Source organism: the organism of the source record quoted next, unplaced genomic scaffold, assembly GCF_019419815.1.
Source record: "Pyrus x bretschneideri cultivar Hongxiangsu unplaced genomic scaffold, Pyrus_bretschneideri_v1 Contig36, whole genome shotgun sequence".
NCBI lineage: Eukaryota > Viridiplantae > Streptophyta > Magnoliopsida > Rosales > Rosaceae > Pyrus > Pyrus x bretschneideri.
The window spans coordinates 964,303-983,336 of NW_025999679.1; positions in this window are offsets into that span (position 1 = coordinate 964,303).

The following is a 19,034-nucleotide window of genomic DNA, read 5'->3' on the forward strand; positions in this document are numbered from 1 at the left end:
TCGTAGCACATTTGAATTCTATAGACATGTATTTGTTTAATTTAAATATGAAAGCTACAGGTTTCATGTGGTAAGTTTTGAATGAAAACTTTAGGTTTCAAAGGCACTAAATATGAAGCTACAAGTTCAATTTAGTTTTATGAACGATTAGTTCATAAAGGAGAGGTTCCTACAAGAACACAGAATGCAATATGTTGTGTAGTTGATTTGAGTTGCTTTGGGAACTCAAGTGTGAGAGCTTCGGGACTACAAAAGGATGTTAACGGTTCAAAGTAGAAAAATAAATTATTGAATCGTTAATGTCCAAAAGTGATCTTCAGGTCAATAATTTTGGATTAATTATCAGATTAATAGGCTACTGGTCACTTTTAATTAATTTAATGAATTGGGACCAAACGGGGTTAATAGTAGAAGCAAAAATAATGATAAACCAATCATATCAGCTTCGGTTAGCGATAAACCAAGTGTTAATTAAATTAGATTAAATTAGCGTAAATCAAAGTGCCCCAAGTAAAATATCTAGGTATGATTTATAACGCGGAGATGCCAAAAATTGGCGTTGGGTAGAAAGAGTAACGCGGCCCACCCTATTGGGTTGGCTGCGGTGCAGGTCTAAGCCTGCAGCAAGGCTGCAGGCTGTTGGGCCTCTGGGAGAGCTCCGGTTGCAGCCCAGTAATGGTTGCAGGCTATTAGGCTGGTCCTGGGGTGAGCCTAGCAACAAGGGCTGGTGGTTTGGGCCAAAAAACAAGCACATGAACAAGCCCAGCCCAAGGCTGGCTTGCGGGTTGGTGCAGGGAAGAACATTTGAGGTTGGCTTTTTGGTTTTGGGCTGGGGCAGGTCAAGCCCAACAGCACAAAGACTACTAGTGAGTTGGGCCGAGGCATAGGTGAAGCCCAGCAAGCCACAAGCTTGCTGCAGGCAGGCTTAGGCACGGAACAAAAGACCCAACAGCTCTTGGTTCCGATGTTGGGCCAGGGACGGGTAGGACAAGTCCAAGAAAGCTTCAAGTTTTCTCGGGTTGGGTTAAGCTGCAAGCCTTTAAGTTCCCTACCAGGCTGAAAGCTTGGGTTATCATGCGTGAGTAACAGAGCTCAAAGGGCTGCTGTTGTGTGGTCCAATGAGTCAAACGACATCGTTTCCATGTGTGCTCCACGAGGCTGGGCTGTAGGCCAGCTACTGTGGTCAACGCTGGTGCTAGCTGCAATGGTCTACAGTTATGCCAAAAGCAGCGAGCCGTAACCATGTCGCATATTTCCAAAAGAATTTTCTTTTTTTTCCGACTTCTCTAGGGTTTGAAAAACCCTAAATTGCTTCTAATATGCTTTGACCTACAAATTCCACATAGCAAAATAATAATTTCATAATGCATGAAACGTGTGTGTGTGCATGTGTGTGTGTGTCTATATATATATATATATATATATATATATATATATATATATATATATCATAAGGAAAATATAAATATAGTGGTTCATGCATCACGGAGATTGTTTTTATGCTTCGTGGACGTTTCAAATATCTTACTTTATTTTAAGCGTATCTATTTGGCAGAAAACAAATAAAAGCCTTTGAATTTTGTAGAAAGCCTCCTCCTACGATCCTTCAGTTCCTTAGCTTCTGGTAAGAGTCTGCTAATAACGTATTGTAGACCTAATTAACTAAACTATTCTAGAGGAATATAGAGGGGGAGGTCGGTGGCAATAAGAGAGAAAAGAGAGATTTAATTGTGAGGTGTGTGTTGTACCATCCCATTGTGCCTTTATTTATAGTAGTAGGATAAGTTAAATATTTACCCTAATAGGATTACAACTCTAATAGGATAATATCTATTAAAGAGAATATTTCAATATATCCCTAGATACACTAGGATTTACGCAATCACAATCCTATTTTAAATATGGATGCAGCATTTGTATATTTTTGTCTCTACATATAAGGCTCCCACACGAACTACCCATTAATAGTGAAAGGAAATTTTCCAGTGGATAATCGAGTAAACCATTTTTAATTTCTAGTAAACTTTTCAATTTGGTTGCCTCGATTATTACTATATACATTATTCGAATTCTACAACCAAACTGTCTGGACTCTTGGTTGGCATGGAATACACATGGAAAACTTATCTCCTATTTCTTCTCATGGAAAACATATCCTGAATATATGTATAGAAGGATTTCTTGGAGAATTGGGAAATTAATTTTTTAGAAACAACTAGGAAATGATTTACTCAAATCCTATAAATGAAGGTCATTCTAACGTAGAAAATTAACCCCTCTCGAGTCTTCAGCCTTCAGTCTTGAATACCTCCAAAAATGAGTCCATCCTTTAATGCTACATGTGCTCTTCCGCTGATGCTGATGCTTCTAGTTGTTCATGTAACAACACTTGCCGAGGCGGGTTACTTCAAGAAGATAACTGTTCAAATCAACAATACTTTGGAAAACAACTAGGACGTACAGTTCACTGTAAATCCAAGAACGATGATCTAGGCTTTCACACACTCCTTCCTAAGAACACATATGAATTTAGTTTTAAACGAAACGCTTTTGGGAATGGCACGCTATTCTTTTGCAGCTTTACGTGGCCGGAGGAACCCCAACTTCACTATTTGGACATCTACGACCAAAAAAGGGATGACTGTAGCAAGTGTTTCTGGGAGGTTTTCAAATTTGGCGCTTGTTTGTCTGATAACTGCAAAAGGTGGAACAATTCATGAGTCAGTTGCAGAGACTTTCTAGCTACAACCCTCAATAAGCTTTTTATTACTGTACTCATCGATTATGATACCATGTGATTTTAGTTCAAATAATGAATAATCTCTTCGATCTATTGCTTGATGGTCTCTTTTGTACTTTTTTTTTTAATTTACAAGGATGATAACAGTCCAATTTAATAATCATTTTAATTTTGGTTTTTGGGTTTTGATTTTAGTATTTTAGTTTTTACATTTGGAGCCTATGCCTTTAGTTGGATTGATCGTTTAATCCTTTATTAAATTGATGGCATTATGAGATAATTGGGGATTTTTCTATTAGGGAATTAGTTCTTTCTAATCGCTCTAAGTGAGAAGGAAGTAGCCTACACTTGTAGCTGATGACTAAATTATCGAGTCTTAGTTCTTTCTACCGTCTCATGCAAATAAGAGAGGAAGGCTACAAATGTAGTCCAATGACCAAGCCTTATATGAAGTTTTTCAAATTTTCTCCATTTTTTGTGTTTTGACTTTCAATTTTTTATCCTTTGTGTGGTGCGGACCCACAACTAATTTCTATTTAAAAATAAATAAATATCCCTTTTCTTAAGCCCTTTATATTTATATTTTCCTTATAGGGGTGGGGAGGGAGGGAGAGACAGAGAGCATACAGGTTTTTTTTTTTGTTTTTGTTTATTTATTTATTTTTTTTTTTTATTAAGATAAGAGACATTCGTTGATGACAGAGGTGAGGGAAGCAAAAATAGCAATTTTTTTTTTTTTGTGAGAAATTACTTTAATGTTCATGATTTTTATTTGTTTTTATGTTTACTCTCAATTATGCATGGAATGTATAATAGTATTTTCCTTAGGTTTTGGTTGATAAAGAGTGTTTGATTATAATAGGTAGTATAGATAACATCCTTTATACTTACTTGACACACCCTGACTCGAATATCCACGTGGAAACTAAAATCAAGGTATGCTGGGGGGACACTCAAAGGGTGACAAAGTCATAAAATGAAGATGATGTGTAAAAATACAAATAAATTAAAACTTAAAATTAAGAAAAAAAGAGTGCGGAGTGTGGGGATCAGCCCTTAATACAATGTAGGGAATGTTAGAGCATAGATAAGAAGTGCAACAGAATTTAAGAGTATTCCCATTCTAGATGGGATGAATATTAATACAAAATAATCAAAATAACTTCCTACATTGTCAAAAGTGGATGTCAATAAATGCCAGTTATCCTCTTCACCACCAGCGAAAAGCCCCTAAGTCTCGACGGGGCACAAAACAGAAAACGTGAGCATGCAAGAATAAGAGTTTTCTAAAAACTTTTTTTTTCTTTTTGAAATATCATAACCCATCGCTAAGTTCCAAAATTATACTATATATTAAGTATGAAAATCAAGGCTTCAAAGAAAACCATAATAATCCAAGGATACGACGTACACGGCAAATATGTTATGCTCAGAAAAAAAAATGCAAGCACACGAGTCCATGCAGAAAACTAGCGCTAAGTGCATCACATACAAGTCCTAGTAGCCTAATGCAAACTAGTACAGGTTGATACTAACAATTGATCCAAAGTGATATAACGGTATATGTGAACATACACGTGAAGCTATACTAAAATTTATTTTCTACAATTTACTTCCTTCTCTCTCCTTCTCTCCCCAATCTTTCTCTACAGCCACTTAACCAAAACCCTCAAGATCTCGCCACACCATCCTCTCCAACACCCCCCCCCACCACCACCGTCTCTCCTCCCTCCTCTCCTCCCCCATCCTCCTCTCACACCCTCCACCACCTCAACTCCATCCCCTTCCCCACAAGATTCTTCTCATCGTCAACCACCTCCTCTCCTGCCTCCACCACCTCACACTCCAATTATTGAGGGTGCAAAATTATCAAATTGCCTATCACCTTGAATTGCATGTCACTTGTTCATTGTATGTTATAATTACGTTCCGTTAGCGCTCACATATTTGTATCGACGAGTACTATTCAAATAGCAAAAGAAAGGAGACAAATTTTCAAATTAACTCAAAATGTCCATGTAGAATTTCCATTTAGCCTTTCAGATACATTTTTCATAATTATACAACTTCAGAGAATAAAATACAGTAATCACATTTAAAAGTGCATGTAGTATACTTACATAACACAACTTTAGGGAATAAAATACAGTAATCACATTTAAAAGCGCATGTAGCATACTTACATTACACAACTTCGGGGAACACATGTAGTGATACAATTATTAAATAGATTAGGAATAAAAAAAAATAAAATACAATCACATTTAAAAGCTCATACAGCATCGTACTGCTAACTTCCAACGATTTAGTTGACCCAAAAAAAAAAAACACTCAATAGATTTTCAATATATAGACTGCAGAAGTTGAAAACAACTTCAACTACCCTCGTAAGAATTAGAAAAGTAGTCCTTAATATCATTCTAGTGCAAAAAAATATTTACAACATTGTTGATATATTGGTGTGAACACGCCATCATGCTACTAACTATACAGCATCACGTTGTTTTAGTTTGATAGTTATAACATTGTTGATATATTGGTGTGAATACAATGGTTGTGGCTTACTATTTTATGAAAATCAAACTCATGAGATCCATCTATTACACTTAAAAATTGGACTTTCCCTTATTTAAACTCAATTTTTTTGGCTTAATGTGTGAGTTCGATACTAACTTACAAGAGTTAAACTATGTGAAAGGCCTAATAAAATACTACTTTATGGATGCATATATGAGCTTAGCCAAGTTGAATTTAATATTGAACTCTTCTTATACACCCAAGTTCGAATCCCTCGTTCATAACTTAAATAAATTTGGGTCTTGTTATTATACTCAATGCTTTCTGTGGCATGGCTCATGAGTCATCGTTGCATACAACAATGGTGCTATAATCTATGTTCTTCCGCCGTTGCTGCTGCTGCTAATTGTTCGTATTTAAGGACTATATATAGTTGATGCGTCTAATTCACCCGCCCAAAAACTAAAACACTTAGGAAGACAACGTGAAACATAGTCAATTGTAAGTCTAAGAACGACCATCTCCTTGTACATAACTTGCAGTTAAAATTTGAAAACTCGGCGCTTTTTTCTCTCTTTCTATATTGAGGAATAATTTTCCATTCGCACAAAGCATCCTCGAACAACTCCAAAGTTAGTGTACACTGAAAAAGAAAAAGAAAAAGGCTAACCCCAATCACACAACTGGCATTCTTATTACTCGGTGGATTAGGATTTTAAAATAAACATAATCACATTTAAAAAGCACAAAGTGTCATAATGCTAACTATACACTAATTTTCACTATTTTGTATGGACTGCAGAAGTTGCAACTTCAGTTTACCCTCTTACAAATTAAAAACGAAAATTCTAGCAATCATCTTTCTAGTGAAAAAGATGTCCAAGATATTGTTTGGGCCCAAAATAATATTTTTGGGCCAAGCGTAGGTTCGGCCCAAAGCTTTTCCGAATATACTATGGGCTGCCTGGTGGTCCTGGGTTGTTCAATAAAGGTGGTCGAGTCCTATTGCAAGAAGGAGCAGTTTGGATGAGCAGATGGGTCGAAGAAGTCCCAAGACGATAAGGGGTCCTAGTGCAATATGGATTCTCGACCGGCAATGAATACGGCTTGAAAAGGGGGTGAGTTCAAAGTCCTAATAAGAGTAGGATTGCTCGAGATAAAGTTAGAACAGAATAAGAAGTCCTAATCCGAATGTGGTTTCAACTTGATCTGAAGGAAGATTTGTAGCTATAAATAGAAAGCAGAGTGCATCATTCAAGCCTCTCCAATTCAACACACAACTGCCCTGCGCAAACCTCTCAAACATCTTGAGATTTTTTTTTCTTTTTCCGCCAACACATTTTCAGTTTGAATAAACAGCACTGTTACCGTAGAATCAGTTGACCGAGGAGCACCTTCAATTTGGATAAACATCACTGTGTCGAGGCTGACCGGTTACCTATCCAAGTCTCGGTCAAGAAGGGTTTCCCAATCCTTATTGACAGAGGTCATCTTATTAGCCTTATTGGCAAAGTAAGGTGTTACAAGTTACTACATTCGGCACATCGAACGCCAAGTGGTTTTATGATTGGATACTCACGAGTGAATTTCAGAGTTTGGCATTCTGACGGCCGAACCACATTTACCATCAAAACATACATCTCTTTTGGGTACTTATGTCCATATAGTTTGGTGTCGATTCGACGTGCTTATACTCTTACGAATATAATCACGACGACCAAATCTAGCGTCGACGATTCGTGAACTTCGTAGAACTAGCAGTCTTATCTTCAGGCTCGAGAACCCAAAGGCCAAGACTTGTTCCTTCCTCGACCGCAATCGCAAGATCAAAAAGTCAGCATCAATGCAACATCAACAATTTTTACTCCTCGGCCGACGAGTTGGCACGCCTCGCATTAACCGAATGACGTAGTTAGCTCATTAGTTACTCTACCTGCGCGCCACGTGGGCTTTGTAATTTTTAGGGTCAACATTTTAGCACGCCCAGTGGGACCCAGTGCTAAACCTTCGGAGTTCATGACCATTGAGACACGGTCTGTAAAAAAGAAAACAGTCATGGGAAAGTCAACGATCGACCTGCCAGTATAGGGCCCTAGACAAGATTTGTCACAGGTACAAAATCCCCTCATTACTGTGCCACCAGAGGTTGCAAGTGCGACACACCAAGAAAAGGAAATTTGTCTCGGCAGCCAACCTCCCAACGCAAAAATTCCTAACAAAACTACAGGCATTTTCATCAAAGGAATAGTGGAGGATTACGACGAAGATGGTGGGGAAGGTTCTAATCCCCCGACTAGATTGTTTCTTCGAAGACAACTTGATGAGCAATCTCGGTAGATCGAATTGTTGATTGGCTAGAAAATGAACAATTTGCTCGAAACAATACAAAGCAATAGTGATACGCAGACTAGATTGCTTGAACTATTGGTCAGTAAAGCCTTTGAAGATGGCCACATCAGCCAACCTCGACAACTTCCATTTAAGAATGTTCCACTACAAGCCGAGACAGGATTCGCTCGGCTCTAACCATTTGACTTGGAAAAAAAAGGGGGATCAAGCAGTAAATCAGACGGACCCGACCAGGGAGTGGAAACAACATTCGTCAATATGACCGAGGTCCAAAGGATGATAGACTAGACCTTAAAAAAGGGGCCGAAGTTCCCAAAGTTCATCCATCCATACCCGGCTTATGTAGAGAAGTTTCAATATCCTAAAGGCTTCAAAATCCCAGATTTTAGCCTTTTTGTGGGAGAATCGTCCTTATCCTTATCTTCGTTGGAGCATATAGCTCGATTTACTGCGCAGTGTCGAGATGTTAATAGCAACTTCCATAAATTATGACTATTCAACTTCTCACTAACAGGTTCGACATTTGCTTGGTACATCAATCTCTTACCTAACTTTGTCTAAAGTTGGGAGGAACTGGTCAAAAAATTCCATGAGCAATTCTACCAACCAAGGATGGACATGTTAGTTTCATCATTGGCTAGGATGGCTCAAGCATCAGACGAGTTGCCAATGGAATACTTAACAAGGTTCAAGTCGGCCAAAAATTGGTGTCGAGTACCTCTCCCTGAAGTCGAATTCGTCAGAATCGCTCCAAACGGCTTGAAGTAGAATACAAAAAAAAAATTCATAGGGTCAAATATCCGAGATATGTACGAACTGGCTCAACACGTCGAGCAGTATGATTACTTGCTCCGAGAGGAAAAGGTCTCAAAATCCCCATCCCGGGGAACGATATATAAGAATCTCATGGTTAGCCACGCATTGGTCGAAAGCGAGGATTCCCAATACGCCAGTATGAATGTAGCTGAGATAATAATAGAAAAACCATACGTTTGCAAGGCATTAGCTCAAATCAATTCCAAGGATGCCAAAACCCGCTCGGCCGCTAAAGAGACGATTAAAACATCGAAAGTTACACTTTCGATATCACCAAGGCCGATACAATTTTCAACCAATTATTGTTAGCAAAGATCATAAGGCTTCGGCCAGGACATAACATTCCTAAGGCCGAAGAGTTGAAAGACAAAACATATTGCAAGTACCATAATTCAAACAAGCATAGCACCAACAACTGCGTCGTGTTCTGTGATGCAATTCAAAGTTGGATTGATAAAGGTAAGTTAAAATTTCCTGAGAAACAGATGGTTGTTGACATTAATCCTTTTCCCTCAACGACAATTAGCATGACAGACACTCATCTACCTAAAAACAAAGGAAAAGGGAAAGCCGAGTTCGTCCCAGTGCAACATGTCTTTGAGCAGAACTCCCAGCCTTGACTCAAGATTGATTTATTCTCCAATGAACCACCCACAGAGTTTTCAGGGCTGGCCATAGTTGAATCCATGTCAGGTTCCAGTTCCGAAGAAGCTGAAGGACCAATGGTTTTGTGCGGCCGTTGTAAGATGCTCGTCATCCTGACCGAACCTAAAGAGAGAACACCTCAGGCTCCAACTTCATAGCGACCGACCACGGCCACAGCGACACCTCCAAAGGAACTCGATGTCAACCAAAGCCCGAAAGAGTTCAAAAGACTCGGTCATCAAGTAGGACCAAATAGTCTAACCTTAGTCAAACAGCGTCTTACCTTTGATGCGTCATTTTATAATGAGGACTAGTATTCACATAACTCCAGCGGTTCGAGTTCATCGATGAGTCAAAAAACCTTCAAGCCGCCTTAGGCACGCGACCATCGCTGATATAGTTACAATTCTCTCACTGGCATGTATACAGCGTTATCCAAATCTCAGAAACGGCGCTGCCAACGGATAAACTGCATGGCCTGACAACAAGAAGCGCAATCCAATTCGACTACCAGGTGGCAACCAAAAGATATAGCGGGCAGCGGCGATGACCGACCAACTCCAACCATTATGGCCAAACTACTTCAAGAGAAAACAACAGCCGATCGTGATTTTGAAACCACCATTGCAGAGTCCAAAAAACGCATCAAACTCACTCTTCGCTTGGGGAGATGAAAGCTCGTCTTGAGCATTTCAGACAAGAAGCCGAAGACAAGCTTTCCCCCTTACCTCCGCATGAGCCATTAATAAAAGTTCGGCGGAATCTCCACCCTCCATTCCTTGGTGAATCCTTGGAGTACATGCGCAAATTTCACAAAATGCACTCCGCCAATGATTTGTACGGCTTGCCCAAGGTATGCCAAGAAGCTCTCGACTTGGCGTTAACTTGTCCCGATGCTAAACAGATTATCCAGAAAACCACCAATCCAGCAATAAAAGTTAGGTTCCAGCATATACGTGAGGCTCGAGTCCTCGGTTTTGAGGTCGACCCATACATAGACATAAACACTGCTGAACTTCCTTTTTCCCTTGAAAACCTTCAGCATCTGCGATCTCATTTCAAAGTCTTCTCGGCCATATCTCTATTCAACCTCATGATCGATGAGAAGGATCGTGTGGTGCATTTGGATGCGTACTTAGAAACAAGGAACGCCCGAATCGCCTATGAAGAACGACCCCGTAAAACATCAACCCTCAGCACCGAACATGCTCGAAGATGACCACCAAAATAAAGCAGGTCCAGATGCTATACAGCAAGGGCAAGCAGCCAACGAGGCCGAAGAGAACCATGACAAGAATGCTCAAAAGCATGATATCGTACTTGGTCACCCAAAGGAAGACGACCAAGACTCGATGGGCCCTTCAGTCCTCGAAAACATGGAAATCAGCATGGTCCATGTTTTACCTGTTGAATTTCGACCAACTATACACCAACCAAATTTCTTGGACGGGGACGTGGTTGCCGAAGAAGCAACACAAGTCGATTTTATCACCACCGAAGAAAATGGGCAAGCGAGTAAAGACAACAAACTTAAAGCATCCCTGGCCGAATTATTTTCCCGCTCCTCTTCTACTAAACTTCAACATCTAAAGCCGTTGTACGTTACGGCTCATGTTTATCGATTGCAGGGCCACAGTCAATATCATGCCAGTATCCATCATGAGGGCATTACGCCACTCCAACGACGATCTCATACCGTCAAGAATAACCATGAGCAGCTTTATCGGCGACAAGTCCCAAACCAAAGAGGTGCTCCTATTGGAAGTAAGCATTGCAGGTCGCAACCACATAATCGCATTTTTTATAATTAACTCAAAGACCAAGTATAATGCATTGCTTGGCCGACTAGATCCATCAAATGAGCTGCATTCCTTCGTCACTATACCAAGTTCTCATCTTTTGGGACGGCAAATCGGTTATGGTCTACCCAGCTGATAATCAATTATTCGAGACCAACATAATTCAGGCCCACTATTATGACGATCACGTCGGCTACATCACCCTACAGGGTTTCAACGAGGATGGACGGCCAACTTAAATCTCAGTTCAGAAAGCCATCAAGGTAGGCGTCGAGATTGTATGCCAGGATTCAACGAGACTTGGCTTGGCAGACAAGAAAGGTGTCGGGCCGCAGTTTCATCCACCATAGAATGATTGTTGGCTCATTGGTATACTATTTCTAAGCATCCACATTCGGGCATAAACTTAATCGAATTTTTGGCTGAGGGAGATAACAGCCCAGTGTTATCATTAGGCAAAGTTCAGGCCGCGCTAACCGTACTCAACGATAATCGACCCTCGGTCAAGGATCCGTTAAAAGAAATAAAGGTTGGAACGACCGAGGACCCTCGGCCGTTATTTATTAGTGCGTTGTTACCTCACTCAATAAAGATCGAACTCTGTAAATTGCTAAACGAGTTTAAAGATTGTTTTGCTTGGAGTTACCATGAGATGCCGAGCCTCGATCGAAACCTCGTTGAACATGAATTACGTATCAAAGCTGGTTGTAAGCCTTTCCGACTACCCTCACGCAGATTCTCGATCAAATTATAACTCGGCATAAAAGGCGAGCTAATTCGACTTCTAAAAGCTGGGTTTATTCAGACCGCTCGATACGTTGAATGGCTAGCCAATATCGTTCCGGTGCTAAAGAAAAATGGCGCCCTATGCATCTATATCGATTTTCATAATTTGAATCTGGCCACTCCTAAGGATGAATACCTGATGCTGATCTCAGATTTGTTAATTGATGTTGTAGCCAATCATGAAATGTTGACCTTCATGGACAGCCATGCTGGCTACAACCAGATCTTTATAGTCGAAGCTGACGTGCACAAAATTGCTTTCTGTTGTTCGGGGGCACTCGGCACATACGAATGGGTTGTCATGCCATTCGGCCTCAAAAATGTTGGTGCCACATACCAACGAGCTATGAATACGATATTCCATGATTTGATCAGTATAATCATATAAGTATACATCAACGATATGGTAGTAAAATCGAAGAGCCGCCGAATGCATTTGGATGATCTTCGGAAAGCATTCCTTTGTATGCGCCAGCATAATCTCCAAATAAACCCAGCCAAGTGCGCCTTTGATGTATCGGCTGGTAACTTCTTGGGCTTTCTCATGCACCATCGTGGCATCAAAGTAGAAAAGAATAAAGCTCGCGCAATCATTAGCGCTTCACCTCCGACAACCAAAAAGCAACTCCAGTCATTACTGAGGAAGATAAATTTTCTTCGTCATTTCATCGCTAATTCGGCGGGTAAAATGAAAGCATTCTCTACACTCTTGAAACTTAATAACTCAGATAAATTCGAGTGGCGAACAGAACATCAGGCGGCTTTCACGCAAATCAAGGTTTCCCTTACAACACCACCAATACTCTTACCTGCCTCGACGCGGTAGGCTCTCAAACTATACATATTGCCGGCTGATAAATCCATCAAGTGCTCTTTGTGCAAGATAACGATGCTGGGCGTGAGCAAGTTATTTTTTATCTTAGCCATAATTTAAATTTGCCTGAGATCAATTATTCACCCATCAAGAAACTTTGCTTAGCTTTGTTCTTCGCCTCGTCCAAACTTCGACATTACATGCTCTCATCAGTTACACAGGTCACTGCCTAGATAGATGTTATTCGTTATATGCTTACTCGGCCTATAGTGAAAGGCCGAATTGGGAAATGGACAATGGCATTATCAGAGTTCAATTTGCAATACGTACACCAAAAAGCTGTCAAAGGTCAAGCCCTAGCCCATTTTTTGGCCCAACACCCCTCTCCTTATAGTTTTAGGGGCAACGAGGTCGACATCAGTTTAGTCAAAAGTGCTAAGTTGTTCATATGCGACATCCTATCTTTTAGCGCAAGTCTCCGTTGACTAGCGAGACGACGACGATCGTTTTGAGGCCGCAAGGCTCGTTCCAATTATTATCTCCTAACCATTACCGTTGGCATCTTTTTCTCAAGTTAGACTTCAGCTGTACGAATAATCAGGCCGAATATAAAGCTCTTATCATCAGCCTTCACATCCTTCATGACTTAAGAGCAGCCCATGTCCTTGTCCTTAGTGACTCTGAACTGGTGATTAACCAACTAAACGGCATTTTTCGTAGCATGAGTTTACTTTGGCGCCCTATCACAAAGTTTCCACTTATTTGGCCGAGTCGTTTGAGGGAATTACATTTGAGCACATTTCCGATGTTCGAAACGCTGACGCCGACGAACTCGCCCAAATAGCCTCCGTAGCACAACTCTAGGGGGCGAGCTAGGCCGGGCAAAAGAAATAGGACAGCGATCTTACCCAACCTTGGTTAATCAGCAAGTTCTCCAGCGCAATCATGTAATATGCACACGAGTAATATCTGTACCATCATTGCTAGAATGAGGAAACCCCGTAGAAATATGTGTTGTGGAGACGTTGCCAAATGATTGGAGAAGGGCGATTGTACGATATCTCGATAGTCCCCAGCGATAAACATAATCACAGGACAAAAGTCCACGCCACAAACTACGTGTTATACTAGAATGAGTTGTATCGAAAGGGTGAAGATGGTTTATTGTTATTGTGCCTCAGCCCACAGGAAACAACCCAAGCAATCGTCGAAATACACGAAGGGATTTGCTGAGCTCACCAATCCGGACGTAAAATGAGTTGGTTCTTCGCCGACACGGCTACTTATGCCGGAGTATATTGAAGGATTGCATTGAATATGCACGAGGGTGCACACAATATCAGATTCACGGACTTATACAGAAAGCCCCGGCCGAATTACTTCACTCAGCTACCAAACCATGGCCATTCAGAGGATGGGCAATTGACGTGATCGGCAAAATCACGCCGTCTTCTGGAGCAGCAAAACACGCGTGGATATAAGTGGCAACCGATTACTTCACCAAGTAGATCGAAGCAAAATCATACGCTGAGTTGACAACCAAAGATAACCAATTTTGTTTAAGAAAATATTATGACTAGATTCGACGTGCCAGAAACGATCATAACTGACAACGGCACAATCTTTACAGCCGACAGGTTTAAGGAGTACACGGCAAATCTAAATATTTGACTCGTGCAATCTACGTCATATTATCCACAGGCGAATGAGCAGGCCGAAGCAAGTAATAAGGTTTTGATCAGCATTCTTGAAATAATGGTAAGAGAAAGACCTGGCATGTGGCATCTGAAGTTGAATGAAGCATTATGGGCTTATCGAACTTTACCCCGATCAGCCACCTGAACAACTCTATACGCTTTAACTTATGGACATGATGCTATGTTACCAGTCGAGCTGAGTATAAATTAATTACGAGTGATTAAACAAATAGTTTGTTCAGTGCCGAATACAGTCAGGCCGTGAGACAGGAGTTGGAAGACTTAGAAGAAATTCGACTTAACGCTTATAACTTGTTAATGGTACAGAAAAAGATTGCCGAGCGAGCTTATAATCGGCGTGTTAAACCAAAAACGTTCGGGGAAGGAGAGTTAGTATGGCAAACTGTGCTACCAGTTGGAATTAAAAACCCTAGGTTGGAAAAATGGTCGCCGAATTGGGAAGGGTCGTTCGTCGTACATAAAATCCTAGGCAAGGGGGCATACCATTTCCAAGATCGAACCAGTTTAACTCACAAACTACCAATCAATAGGAAATTTTTAAAGAAATATTATCCAATCACATAGGAGATGCAGGAATAAAAGTTTATTTAATTAATAAGTTCGCAAAACGAGTATACAAATACAGATGGTCGGTTGTGTTTACGGCTAAATATTCTTAGGGTGATGAGGGAATGAGAGATTCAAGAACGGCTTTCAACTCCAACCACCTCACCTCACCCATTGTGACCTCAGCTTACCGATTCTTCTTATCCATCTTCAGCTGCTCGACTTGCCACACACTAGCCATATATTCAGTCAGGCAGGATTTGCCGCCCGACTCAAAATCTTTTGCAAGCTCGGAAGCAACGGTTGACCTTTGGTTTTGAAGTTCGGCAATTTGACAATCAAGGTCGGCCAGTGTTTCTTTCTTCTGCTTCAATATCTCGACCTTCGGACGTAGAGCTTCTTGAAGGACCGTTGCAGTTTTCAAGTCACTTTCAGCCCGAAGAGTTTTCTCAAAGATACTGAAATATTCTCGAGTTCGTTCTAAAGTAGAAGATGCTCGAGTGATGGCTTCATTGCTCAATTGACCATTAGCTGCAAGATCGTTCAGACATACCCCTATAGAATCGAGACCCTGGCATTCAAGAGTTTATGACGCTGAAAGAGACAGCAGCTCTTGCAACTTGACAAGGGCATCTGATTCGGCCGTTGACACGGATGGTCTGGTTGTGGTCGTCGAAGAGCTAGCCGCTCCCGAAGTAATCGCGATAAGAGCATCAAACTCAAGTTCCCATGAAGGCTACACATGAAAAGATTTTAGGCACATGGAAAATCTTAAAACAAAAAGAACTGACCGAAGAATTGTTTTAGAGAATTCGGCCATGTCCCCTGGTTCATTGCTCAAACCAAGAGAGCTTAATGGCCGAACCCAGTGCTTTAGACTGCTTCTCAATTCACGGGACCAATGCAGGTTATCTACGTTTGACGACCACAAAGGTGGCCAGGAAATGTAGATAAGACTTTTCGGCACATGGAATTTTCATTGAAATGAGAAAGTAAGCACCTGACATTTAATATTTTTCTGGTTTAGAATTCTAAGACAGAAGATCGACTAAAGGAAAAGAACAGGATGGTACTTACGAAGGCTAAAGTGGCTTCCCAGAGGGGGGATACCAAGGTCCTGATCCTGTGGGTGAACGGGCGTTTCCACCGTCACTTTAAGCTCGACGAGTAGCCTCTTCCCACGGTTTGCTCTAGAAGGGTCGACTAGCTCGGCCGCCTCAACCATAGGAGGGGGATTTACAGTAAAGGATTTGGTTGGTCGAGGCCGGCTCTTCAACGAGACCTTGTCGCTTTCGTCGTCCTAAAATAAAAAGCTGTCAATACTTGTGAATTTGATAAGACAAAGGAAGTTACCAACAACATAATCATACCTCTTCCAAAATGATTGTTGGTTGTTTGTTGAGAGTTGTCTCGGTGAGTGGGGCCACCTCTTCCAAAACAGGCGCAATGGTCTGCTCCGAAGCTACAGGTGGAGCAGCAGCTGGTCCAGCCACAACCCCAGAGACTGGTTGGGCCGCTTGGTAAGTTGGTGTTGGCTGTTTTTCCGTCAAGGCCTAGACAACCGAAACGGGAAGAAAGACACTAGGATCAGTCGCTCCCGTGGTCTGGCTGGAGATAACAAGAATCTCTCGTTCCCTTTTTTTCACCAATTTCTTGATGCGTTTTGGGGGTCGAGGAGCTTCACCTGCCGTCTCGATGTCCTGGCAGGGCTATTTGCTCGACAAGGCATGTACGGCTTTAATTTTCTTGGAAGAAGAGATCGACTTCTTCTTGACCACGACCACGACAATCACGTCTGTCTTTTTCAGCACTTGACCACCTAAGGAAACCAAAGCAAGTCAACAAAGTTGAGTTAAGGTATTTGAATAACGAATGTGGGATAGACGAATACCTTGAGCTGCCTCTGTGAGTGCCGGGGCGGAAGTCTTCTTCGGGCGATCGGCGAATATTTTCTTGATAACATTTTCGACGAGCGCGTCAAAAAATTCTTGAGTATACACGACCCACCAGTCAACAAAGGTGGCAATATTGAGAGCCTCAGGGACATTCGGCCGAAGGAGGAATTTCTTGTACCTTTCTTGAAATTCTTGTTCGGCCTCCCTACATTCTCTTTCCAAATAACCAGAAAGATAGCCTCGGCTCAGGAGAAAACAAAAGGTTAGTAAAGGTAGTGGGCAGCCTTGAAGATAACCAAGTTGCCGCGCGGTGAAATGGGGTTGGTAGATTTCTCAGCTAGCACGTTTGGCATCACAGCCCCCAGTTCTTTCGGATGACAACATCTTTGACTTCATCCCATGCCGAGGACGAGAGTCTGATAGAAGGAGGGTACTCTTGATGATGGTAGATCAAAAACTCATCATCAGAGAGGTCTTCTAGGCGAAGAAATATTTAAAGACTTCTTCGGTCGAATGAAGAGGAGCGGGTCTAGAGTTCAATTGAAGACCCAATACTTCGGTGGGTACGAAGTTCGGGATTTCTGGCCTGAGGGTGGCGAAACAAACCTGCAGCCAAAATTGAAGAACCTAGAGTGGGCTAGTTTGGTGTAGGTCAATCTTGTTTACCGTCGCCTCGTCCAAACAACGAGTAATATGGGCAAGGATAGCTGAGCTAAGGGCCAGGACGTGACCACTGGCTAATGCTTCAGCAACCGGCATGTTCTCGACTAAACACTTATTGATTTGGTTCAACAAATGAATTTGTTGTACCAATAGAAAATGAAGGCTACATGTTCCCCCTTCCTGAGGTTTTCTTCGCCTTGGCCAGCGAAATGTTGAATAAGGGTGTTGTAGTTGAAGAAGTTCTTGTGCAATTTATGAACTTCTTCTTTTAAGGGCTATTGGTTCGTCGAAGAGCATCTTGAGGTCGAGGCTAGATGGACATCCAGATAGAGCCGTCGATCGGAAACCCGAATGAGATGTCCCGAGAATGGCTGAGATGTCAAAAATGTTGGGAATAATGGGGCCGAGCGGAAGGACCATAGTATTGGTGGCTGAGCACCAAAAGCTTAAAACTGCCATAAAAAGCTCTTTATCCATAACAGTCTCGATGGTCGATAGCCTAATGGCGTTGCAGATACCAAGAACCTTCCATTCTTTACTAAAAACTTCTTCATCATTTCAACCCACGCTACCCAAGTCGTAATGGTTGAAGGCCAAGCCCCTTGAGGTTTAGTCGATTTCCACTTCGACCAGTCAAAACCTTGACACAGGGGTGCTAGGCAGTGATCCTTGAGGAGGTTGGTAATGGATGCCTGAACGTTGTCTTTGAAAAGTGATCCCAAGATCTTATGGGAGACACTTGAGTCACCTTCAAAACGAAAGTTTTTTATGGCATTCCGGTTAATGAAGTCCCGGCACTTGCCACATTTGTCGGAAAGCTTGGAAATGAAGGTGTTGAAAGCCATTGTGGAGAGCTTGGAAGGATTTCTGGGATGAGAGCTTGAGACTTTCTGGGATTCTTAAAGCAGAAATGGCGAGAGGGGTTTCAAGGTTTCTGAAGGCATAAAGTGCAAACGAAGGAAACTCAGGTATTTATAGGCATTTCGAGAAGAAGGTCAAACGTTTGATCTTCAAAAGCGTTTGATTTTCAAATTTTAGGGCAAAATCGACCAGGAAATCCCTAATCATTATGGGTATCTTGGGAATCTCGGGGAAATGATCAAGGTTTTCGTGGTTTGAGAACACACGATTGCGTGTTACGATGAATTTAATACATTAATGTGGAAGAGACATTTCGGCTGACGCATGTTTTCAAGGGTCATGATTACGGGCTGCTAGGTTAACCAAGGATTGACACGCGGCAAGACGTGCAGGGAAATTCAGATCGTGTGTCATAAATGCGCTTGACAGTTGGGATGTGTGAGACTTTTCATTATCCCGTAGTTATCTTCTAGGGTTCGCTTCTTCAAGGTCGAAAATCGTCTAGGGGATTCTAGGCAGAAGACCTCAGAAGTAAGGGGGCAATGTTTAGGCCCAAAATAATATTTTTGGGCAAAGCGTAGGTTCGGCCCAAAGTTTTTCCAAATATATTATGGGATGCCTGGTGGTCCCAGGTTGTTCAGTAAAGGTGGTCAAGTCGTATTGCAAGAAGGAGTAGTCTGGATGAGCAGATGGGTCGAAGAAGTCCCAACACGATAAGATAAGAGGTCCTAGTGCAATATGGATTCTCAGCTGGCAATGAATACGGCCTGAAAAAAAGGGTGAGTTCAAAGTCCTAATAAGAGTAGGATTGATCGAGATAAAGTTGGAACAGAATAAGAAGTCATAATCCGAATGTGGTTTCAACTTGATCTTAAGGAAGATTTG